The sequence below is a fragment of the Zalophus californianus genome, chromosome 10 (genome assembly GCF_009762305.2).
Source record: "Zalophus californianus isolate mZalCal1 chromosome 10, mZalCal1.pri.v2, whole genome shotgun sequence".
In the NCBI taxonomy this organism is placed as follows: Eukaryota; Metazoa; Chordata; class Mammalia; order Carnivora; family Otariidae; genus Zalophus; species Zalophus californianus.
In genome coordinates, this window is record NC_045604.1 from 28,828,657 (window position 1) to 28,838,804 (window position 10,148).

Here is a 10,148-nt window from a genome sequence, read left to right on the forward strand (position 1 = left end):
GTGGTCACTTTCTGAACCTCCCTAGTGGCCTCTGATTTCTTGCTGGCCACAGCCAACAAGAGGAAGTGGGGAGATGACTCAGAGGTGTGATGTGGCCGTAACAGATGTGTCTTTGTGATGATATTCCCTAAGGAGGTGGGTAATGAGTGACAGAAAAATCTGGATATCACAGGAGGTGTGTGAACAGGGAAAGGTCAGGTTATTAGATCCAGACCAGCTAAAAAGCAAAAGTCTTAATGGATTGCCAGCCTAGTGCAGCTCTAAATTCATGCACAATAGTTATGTTCAACTCTGAGGAGAAAATGAGGAACAGAACTCAAAATAGAATACTTTTACATTGTTCCTTTGACTGGGTAAAATTAGCAGAAGTGATAAAACTGGTGATGTACTTTTCAGTAGCTTTCACTGAAAGACAAATCCTAAGCACTTGTCAAAATAAATGCAGTAACACAATTAATTAAAATAAAAAAACTTCAACGTGGGGCATCTGGGTGGCTCAGTCGGTTAAGCATCTGCCTTCGCTCAGGTCATGATCCCAAAGTCCTAGGATCAGAGCCCCTCATTTCCCTGCTGGGGGGGGGGGAACCTGCTTCTCCCTCTCCCTCTGCCCCTCCCCCCTGCTCACGCGCTCTCTCTCTCTCTCTCAAATAAATAAAATCTTTAAAACAAACAAAAAACCTCAATGTGATTTCTGTATTTGTGTAACAGATATGACGACCGTGGGCGCTTAAAGACACTGCCCACTCCTCTATATATGGCCGTGGGAGTATTGGAAAGGACAAAGGTCAGGAGTCAGGGTTCCCCACCTGATTCCCTGAAGCTATGCGGCCTTGGGCAAGTTCCCTAGCTTTGCTGAGTCCTGTTTTCCCCATGTGTATAAAGAGGAATACGTATCTGACCACCTCATAGGGTTGCCGTGAAAAGGAAATGAGATGTTGGCTATGAAATCGGTCAGGGAAGGTTGTCCCCTGAGCTCGAGGAATCTCTACAGTGAAGGCCTGAGAAGGAGCCACGACAGGAGGATGAAATTTGGGTCTTGTGACTTCCCGAGAGCTCTGCTACACTCAGGCTCGGGCCACGAACATCCCCAAGTGGTGCGGACCTCAGATACTCACCCACAGATCCCTCAAGGGCCCGATCTACACTCCCCGCCCACCCCACCTGGGCCTAGGACAAAAGACCTGGGACTGAGCAGCTTTTCAGAGGCCTATGGAAGAAAATGTCATGGGCTCCAAAATACAAAAAATAAAACTGCAAAACTGAAATGAATCACGGTTTAATGAAACACCTGTAAAATGAAACATCATGTCACCTGCATCGATATTTAAATGTGCTTTTCATAAAAATTCATCATATTTGAAAATAACTTGTAGGTGACATTTTTCTCACTTCACAGTAATTTCTGCATATGTTCAGGGTAACCCAGAAGTCGCCAATTTTAAATTATTAAGAAATTAGTCACCAATGTCCAAATACCTTGAAAAGCAAAATTATAAAAAATCTTTGGATTGTGTTTACAACAAAAGTATTAATACTTCCTGTGGGATGTGGGGTGTGAGGTGGGGGTGCATCCTCCTGGGGATGCCGTGTCCTGGGGCTCTCTCCAGGTAAGAATGCCCAGTGTGGGGTGGGGGGCGCCTGGGTGGCTCATTTGGTGAAGCATCTGCCTTCAGCTCAGGTCATGATACTGGGGTCCGGGGATGGAGTCTCGTATGGGGCTCCCCACTCAGCCGGGAGTCTGCTCCCTCTGACCCTCCCCACTCTCGTGCACGCTCTCTCTCGCTCTCAAATAAATAAATAAAACCTTAAAAAAAAAAAAAAGAAAGCAAATATGCCTAAAGGGCACCAAAGTCTTAGGATGGCCCTCTGGGTTTCGGCTTAGCATTTCAGAGAAGCTTCTGCAGCGCCGGGCCTGTCAACCTGTCCCTTCTTTGTATTTAGAAGCCAGGATGTCTGAATTCAAAGCCTGCCTTTCTCCATACGGTTAGAGGTGGTCACCGTCAAACTGGACAAAAGACCTCAGGATAACAAGCTGCAGCTTCCTGCCCCACCCTGTTGCCCAAATAGTGTTCTGTTACTAGTTCTCGTGGTGGTTTTACCCTCTAGATCATACACTCATAACCTGATTCCCTGTTTTGCCACTGATAGACAATATCAACCATTACAATAGTTGAAACAAACCAACAACAATACAACCAAAACAATAGTTGAAAATGATGGGTAACTTACACTAAACCCATCTGTCTGTCTCCTTTTCTTCCTTCCAAAATTTGATTTTAGTTCTTTGATTATTTTGCACCTTTATTCTCAAAATTTGGTTTCTTACAGGGGATTATTTTCTATTTTTTTTAAAGATTGTATTTAATTATTTGTCAGAGAAAGAGAGAGAGAGAGAGAGAGCGCACAAGCAGGGGGAGTGGCAGGCAGAGGGAGAAGCAGGCTCCCTGCTGAGCAAGGAGTCCGATGTGGGACTCAATCCCAGAACCCTGGGATCATGACCTGAGCTGAAGGCAGATGCTTAACCAACTGAGCCACCCAGGTGTCCCTCTTGTGGGTTTTTTAAATTTTTTAAAAAATTTTTATTTGTTTTAATTTTTTTTAAGATTTTATTTATTTATTTGAGAGAAAGAGAACATGAACCAGGGGTAGGGACAGAGGGAGAGGGAGAAGCAAGCTCCCCGCTGAGCAGGGGGGCTAGAACCCAGGACCCCAGGGTCATGACCTGAGCCTAAGGCAGACGCTTAACCGCTTAACCGACTGAGCCTCCCAGGAGCCCCTAAATTTTATTTTTTTAAGTAATCTCTATACCCAACGAGGGGCTTGAACTTACGACCCCAAGATCAAGAGTCTTGTGCTCTACTGACTGAGCCAGCCAGGTACTCTTGGTTGCTTGTTTTCTAACACTTTGACAGCCTCTCTCCAATTCCCTCGGCATAAGATGAGAGTACTGGAGGACCCCCCGCCCTGCACCTCTCACCTTCAATCAGACATGCTTTTATTCTGAATTGCCATTTAGAGTCTGCCCAGCAACTACAACCAACTATATGGAGCTTCCTCCGAGATTACCAATAAATGTCATTTATGTTATCTTGACGATGTAAATATTGTTTATGACCAGCCTCAGAGGACTCGATCTCGCTTTCCTCATCTGTAAAATGGGGGCAGCAGAGCACCTCCTAACACCTCCTAACACTTAACAAGAGGATAAGAAATGTGAAGGACAGAAGACTTTCAGTAAATAAAAGATCTTCTTTTTCTATAATTATTTCCTGGCACCGCTTGGAGTGGTAATAATGGCTCATGCTATTTGGGCAACTGAGAAGACCTTCTGAACCTCGATTTCTTTACCAGCAAGATGGGGAGGATATTAGTACCTATCTCACTCAGTGGTTATAAAGATTAACTGAGGGGTGCCTGGGTGGCTCAGTTGGTTAAGTGTCTGCCTTCGGCTCAGGTCATGGTCCCAGGGTCCTGGGATCAAGCCCCTGGAGCCCCATGTCAGACTCCTTGCTCAGCGGGGAGCCTGCTTCTTCCTCTGCCTGCTGTTCCCCCTGCTTGTTCTCCGACCCCCCCCCCGCCAAATAAATAAAATCTTTTTAAAAAAATAAAGATTAATTGAAATCGAAGTGCTTTGTATTCAGTGCGTCACTATCCCAATTTAAGGAATCATGACTTCATTTCCTTCTTTCTGGGAGAGAAAACTGCAGTTCAGGCCTCCACACAGCAGGCTGTGGTTGGGAAAAATGCACAGCGCTCTCTAAAGGCCATTTGGGGAACAACTGGAAAATATGAATATGGCCCATAGATTAAATACTTCTGCTAAATCCAGCATCATTGGCTGTGATTATGGTACTGTGGTTACGCAGGAGAATGCCCCGTCCTGAGGAAATACATGCTGAAGTATTTAGAGCTTAAGTGTCATGATGTCGGCAAATTATTTTCAAATGGCTCAGGAGAGAGAGACAAAGACAGAGAGCACAGTGCAGCAAAATGTTAACAGTCAAGGTCACCTGGGTGGCTTAGTCAAGCATCTGACTTTGGCTCAAAGTCATGATCTTGGGGTCCTGGGATTGAGTCCTGCATCTGCGTCGGGCTCCCCCACTCAGCAGGCGTCTGCTTCTCCTTCTTCCTCTGCCCCTCCCCCCACTCATGAGCGCGCGCGCGCCCCGCGCGCGCGCACTCTCTCTCTCTCTCTCAAATAAATTCTTTAAAAAAAAGTGTTTGGGGGCGCCTGGGTGGCTCAGTTGGTTAAGCGACTGCCTTCGGCTCAGGTCATGATCCTGGAGTGCCGGGATCGAGTCCCACATCGGGCTCCCTGCTCAGCGGGGAGTCTGCTTCTCCTTCTGACCCTCTTCCCTCTTGTGCTTTCTATCTCTCATTCTCTCTCTCTCTCAAATAAATAAAATCTTTAAAAAAATAAAAATAAAAAAGTGTTTGGGGCACCTGGGTGGCGCAGTCGTTGGGCGTCTGCCTTCGGCTCGGGTCATGATCCCAGGGTCCTGGGATGGAGCCCCGCATCGGGCTCCCTGCTCCGCGGGAAGCCTGCTTCTCCCTCTCCCACTCTCCCTGCTTGTGCTCTCTCTCTCTGTCAAACAAATAAATAAAATCTTTTTTTTTTTAAAGAAGAGAGAGAGAGAGAGAGACAGCGAGAGAGGGAACACAAGCAGAGGGAGTGGGAGAGGGAGAAGCAGGCTTCCTGCTGAGCAGGGAGCCAGATGCGGGGCTCGATCCCAGGACCTTGGGATCATGACCTGAGCCAAAGGCAGACGCTTAACGACTGAGCCACCCAGGTGCCCCAATAAATAAAATCTTTTTAAAAAATGTTAACAATCAGTGAATCCAGATATTAATGGTACTAATCTTTCACTTTCTCTACTGGTTTGACATTTTTCAGAATAAAACCTTGTGTGGGGGGGGCACTCTCAGTGTTGGAAAGCACCCTAAGTGTCAAGCAGCCCTTTTCCCCACTCTGCGGATTAGGTGTAGGCCTGAACACTGCAGCTCCCACAGTCCTTCCCAGTGAGGTGGGGTCAGCTTTGCTGACATCTTAAAGCCCTTATAAAGCTGACCATGCCTAGGAGGTGATGGAGAGCTCCCAGGTTAGGGGGCTAACAGTCTGCATTCTGTGGCACAGGGATGCCCCATTTAATGGAGCCCTGCTTCTAAAGCTTTGGGGAGGGAGGGCAGAGGGACAGAATGGCCCCAGATGAGAGACCAGGCAGACAGCTGCCTGGTCTGGGTCCTGGCTGAGGCTCCTTCACCGGGTGTCTCATCAGCTGTCTCTCCTTTGTTAAAAGGAAAGCAGAGAGAGAACAGTTGGTATCTTAGCACTACCCAGAACCCAGATACTCCTTCCAGTCAACTCAATTATCTGCACCAATGAACTGGGAAAAGAGGCACTGGGAATTGACTTTATATTCTATGCTATCCTTGCCATCTACCAAAAAAAAAAAAAAAAAAAAAAAGGTAACACCAAAACAAAATGAATCCGTTCAACAACAAACAATATAAAGCAAAAGACGTGGTCAGACTCTCTCATTCCTTTATGCCATCATGTTCCCATCTTTTCCCTGAGCTCGCAGGTTTGCAGGGGCAATCTACAAATTGAAAAAAAAAAAAAGCTGCTTTGCCTAACTGATCATAGGCGATCAGCCTGTGGACAATGTGTGCCAGTAAGTGTGTAACTGGAGTGCTACATTTAATTCTGGACACGACACATTCAAATGGCAATAAACTGTAGCTTGTTTTAAGGATGATTAGTATCACAGGGAGGGCGAGGGGGCTATCTGGCAGGAACTGACTCACACACTGCATGGCCCAGGGACTGGGTTAGGGCTCGTGGTCTCACTTGACCCATACAATCACTCCCTGTTTGTATTTCCCAAACTTGTCAGATCATAGGGATCGCTGAAGGACAGGAAGGAGGTTGATATCAGGCAAGTTGGGGAACATTGTTTCGGAGTAAGGCATTTTCATTCAACTTTTCTTTCCTTTTTTTTTTTTAAGATTTTATTTATTTGACCGAGTGAGAAAGCACAAGCAGGGGGAGCAGCAGAAGGAGAGGGAGAAGAAGGCTCCCCGCTGAGCAGGGAGCCCAATGTGGGGCTTGATCCCAGGGCCCTGGGATCATGACCTGAGCCGAAGGCAGATGCTAACCATCTGAGCCACTCAGGCACCCCTCAACTTTTCTTGGGGAAGAAACTGAGTCTTTAAGATGTTCCCTGGCTGGCCTCGGGTCACACAGATAGAGATAATGATGTCACTGTGGATAATATGATTTCAATTGTTAGTATTTGCTGAATATTCATCATGCGTAAGGACTTTACAAGCAAAGTCAAGATTTGGACCTTGACTCCAAGTCTGGCACATTTCATGATCTAAATTCTTGCTATTACCTCATACGTCTTCCCAGAAAATACTTGAGAGCACATCCGGTGAAGAAGATCTGCAAAAAACAGGGCAGCCGAGAGCAGAGAGGAAAAGACGGGGCAGGCACATGGTAGTCGTGTCCAAATACTGAAAGGCTATCACTGTGCAGGGCAGTTGCACTTACACCACATGCTTTATTGTGCATATCCCCTGCTTCATTTGGGGATGCATTTTGGCGAAGCCCATTCACCTTGTGGTAACTTTCTCCAATGGGCAGAAGTCACACCCATGACAGATTACTACAAAAAGAAACTCTGAGAGACCAAGCTGTCCAAATAGGGAATAAGATGATTGCAACACACCCACCGTTGCTGGGAGTTGCCCAGCAACAGAGGTGTCCAAGCTGGATGACCCCTGGTGGGGAGGTTTTGGGGGGGGGGGTTGGTATCTGCAAAAGAAAAAAAAAATAGGGCTACGTGACAGTTATGGTTCTAAACAAGTGTGCAAGTTTAATTCTACAGAAGTTGACATTTATTCTATTCACAAATGGATTTTAAAATCAGGGGAGGGATGTAAAGTGGGTCAGTATTATTGTCCAGATGGGGAGGGAATTGCGTCACTGGAAGCTGTGACCAGCCAAGGGTTCCAGGGAGTAAATCAGCTCAACCACTGAGTAGCTGAAACCCTCACTGTGCATCAGAGTCATTGAGGGGGCTTTAGAAAATGACAGACACCAGAGCTGCAATCCAAACTAAATGAAGGTGTATCCCTCGGGGGTGGGCCCAGGAATCAGTAGTTTTTCAAAGCAACCCAAGGAGATTCTAAGATGCAGCCAAGATGGAGAACCACTGAACTGGAGAAAAGGAGGCTCATGCAGGGCAGTTGTTGAGGGACTGTTTGTATGTCAAGAAGATTCGAATCAAAATCCCTCTAGGATGTTCCCTTTGGAAGTCAGGTGAGGTCCTTTGATCCCTCCATTAAAGCCATGAAATCCTGACTTTTTGAGCTATTACCAAGTCTTCACAGATTTATAGAGATAAAAAGTAAAACGGTTGCCAGAAGCTGGAGGATTGGGGGGGAGTAGAGAATGCAGAGTTAACTGTAACAGGCAGGAGTTTCCGCTGGGAAGGACGAGAAAGTTCTGGAGATGGAGGACAGTGACGGTTGCACAATAAGGTGAATGCACTTAATGCTACTGAACTGTACACTTAAAAGTAGTTAAAATGGTCAATTTTATGTTACATATATTTTACCACAATAAAAAAAATTGTTTAACATTTCAAGTACAGTGACTATAAGAAAAATATAATGGGGGCGCCTGGGTGGCTCAGTCGTTGGGCGTCTGCCTTCGGCTCAGGTCATGATCCCAGGGTCCTGGGATCGAGCCCCGCATTGGGCTCCCTCTCCTACTCCCCCTGCTTGTGTTCTCTCTCTCTCGCTGTGTCTCTCTCTGTTAAATAAATAAATAAAATGTTTAAAAAAAAGAAAAATATAATGAATGTGCACTGACCCACCCAACTGCACTGTCAGCACTGTGTCAAATTTTCTTCACTCTTTTTAAGAGTTAATTAATTAATTTAAGAGAGAGTTAGCAGGAGGGATAGGGAGAGAGAATCTGAAGCAGACCCCTTGCTGAGCCCGACTTGGGATCCCACGACCACGAGATCATGACCTGAGCTAAAACCAAGAGTTGGATGCTTAACTGACTGAGCCACCCAGGCTCCCCATCTTCAGTCTTTTTAAATAAAAGAAATAAAACTTTGCAAATTTAAAAAACAAAAAAAGCATTCAGAGGGATTTATCCCGGGAATGGAAGAGTAATTCAACATAAGAAATACAATCAATGTCATGTACCAAACACATGATTATCTCAATTGGTGCAGAAAAAAGAATCTGACAAAATCCAACACCCTTTCATGATGAAAACACTTAGAAAACTGGGAATAGAAGGGAATTCCCTCAACATGATACAGGACATTTATGGAAAACCCATGGCAGGCATCACACTCAACGGTGAGACACTGAGAGCTTTTTCCTCTAAGATCAGCAACAAGACAAGGATGTCCACTCTCCCCACTCCTACTCATCATTGTATTGGAAGTTCTAGCCAGAGCATTAGGGAAGACAAAAAATAAATAAATAATAAATAGATAGATAAAAGGTATCCAAATTGGAAATGAAGAAGTAGAATATTTATAGTTGACGTGATTCTACATATAAAAAACCCCAAAGAATCCATACACATCAAAGGCTACTAAAATGAATACACATATTTGGCAAAGTTTCAAGAGCACAAGATCAACACATAAAAATCAGCCGTGTTTCCATATACCACCACCCATGAACAATCTGAAAAAGAAATTAGGAAAACAATCCCATTCACAAAAGCTTCCAGAGCATCTAAGGATTGGCCATTAAAAGAGTTTCACAGTCCTTTGAAGTGGAAACATTTTGTTATTAACGGTGTTGGTGGAGGTAAAGGCTGCAGCACCTTTAATTTTTCACACATATTAGTGCATCTCATGTTAAAATTAAGTAGAGCAGATAGATTGATGGGGATGGTAGTGTGGACTGCACAGGCCATGTAGGGCAAGTGAAGCCACGTCCACAGGCACTTCCGAGCGGCCTGGGTCTTGGCTATCTTGCCTCCCTTCAAGTCTCTCAAGAGTCACAGGAAGCTGGGAAGCAAAGTTCCAGGCCCCTCGGAGGAAATCAGGCCTGAGTCAGCCTTCCTGGGAGGTTGAGGGAACAGATTAGGCCCAGCAAACTGTTTACTGAGGAGGGTGTTTTTTACTTGAAAACTTGGTTGGGGTTTTTTGTTTTTTTTTTTAAGTTGAAGAAGGAACTAAAAGTGCTTTTAATTATTGTTTTGTGACTAGGGACCAGAAAGATGAAAGGTTTGCCAAGTATTGCCACATTCTTAGTTCTCCATGTTCCAGAGACTCTACGAGCTGGTGGCTGGTTCCATCACCGAGACAACTCTCCTTACCCCTTGCTTCTGTTCCTCACTCACTGACAGCTAAGGAGCATCTGCCAAGATCTATAGATGGAAGCACTGGGCAGAGAAAAAGTCTGAGGGCAAGGAGGTGATCTGCTGAACGGGATTAAGCCCTGGACAGATGGCCAGAAGACCTGGGTTCTAGACTGGCCTCTGCAGCACCCCAGCTGTGTGGCTTTGAGTCCATCCCCCTCTTGATTCTTGTCCCTAAAGGGAAGAGGGGCAGGGCAGGGGTTGGGAAGTTTTGGGTTTGACATTCTAGTTTTTCTAAAGGCCAAACCCATTAAGAATTCAAAAGAACTTTAAAAGAAAGGGGAAGTGACATTGATTGAAAAGAAAGATGGAAAGAGACAAATTTTAAAGAATGGACAAGAGGTTTTTCTACTCCAGGCCACTCTTTTCTTTTCTTTTTTTTTTAAGATTTTATTTATTTATTTGACAGAGAGAGACACAGTGAGAGAGAGGCCACAAGCTGGGGGAGTGGGAGAGGGAGAAGCAAACTCCCCGCCAAGCAGGGAGCCCAAGGCAGGGCTCAATCCCAGAACCCTGGGATCATGACCTGAGCCAAAGGCAGACGCTTAACGACTGAGCCACTCAGGCGCCCCCAGGCCACTCTTTTCTACTTGACCAAGGCTGAGCGATGCCAGAGGCTCAGGTGGACTCAGGCGGGGAGCAGAGCTGGCAAGGGAAGAAAAAACAGCATTCCTGTTTTCAGTTTCCCCAGGCCAGGGCTCCCCAAGTAGATCTCACAAAAGGCCCAAATGCTTAAAGCTTGCCCACC

General features: G+C 45.7%; 1 protein-coding gene across 7 annotated transcripts in view; it reads right to left on the reverse strand.

The window, feature by feature from the left end:
• The window catches only part of NAV1 (neuron navigator 1), a 238,976-nt gene that overhangs the window by 226,731 nt on the left and 2,097 nt on the right, over positions 1-10,148 (reverse strand). The window lies entirely within an intron of this gene.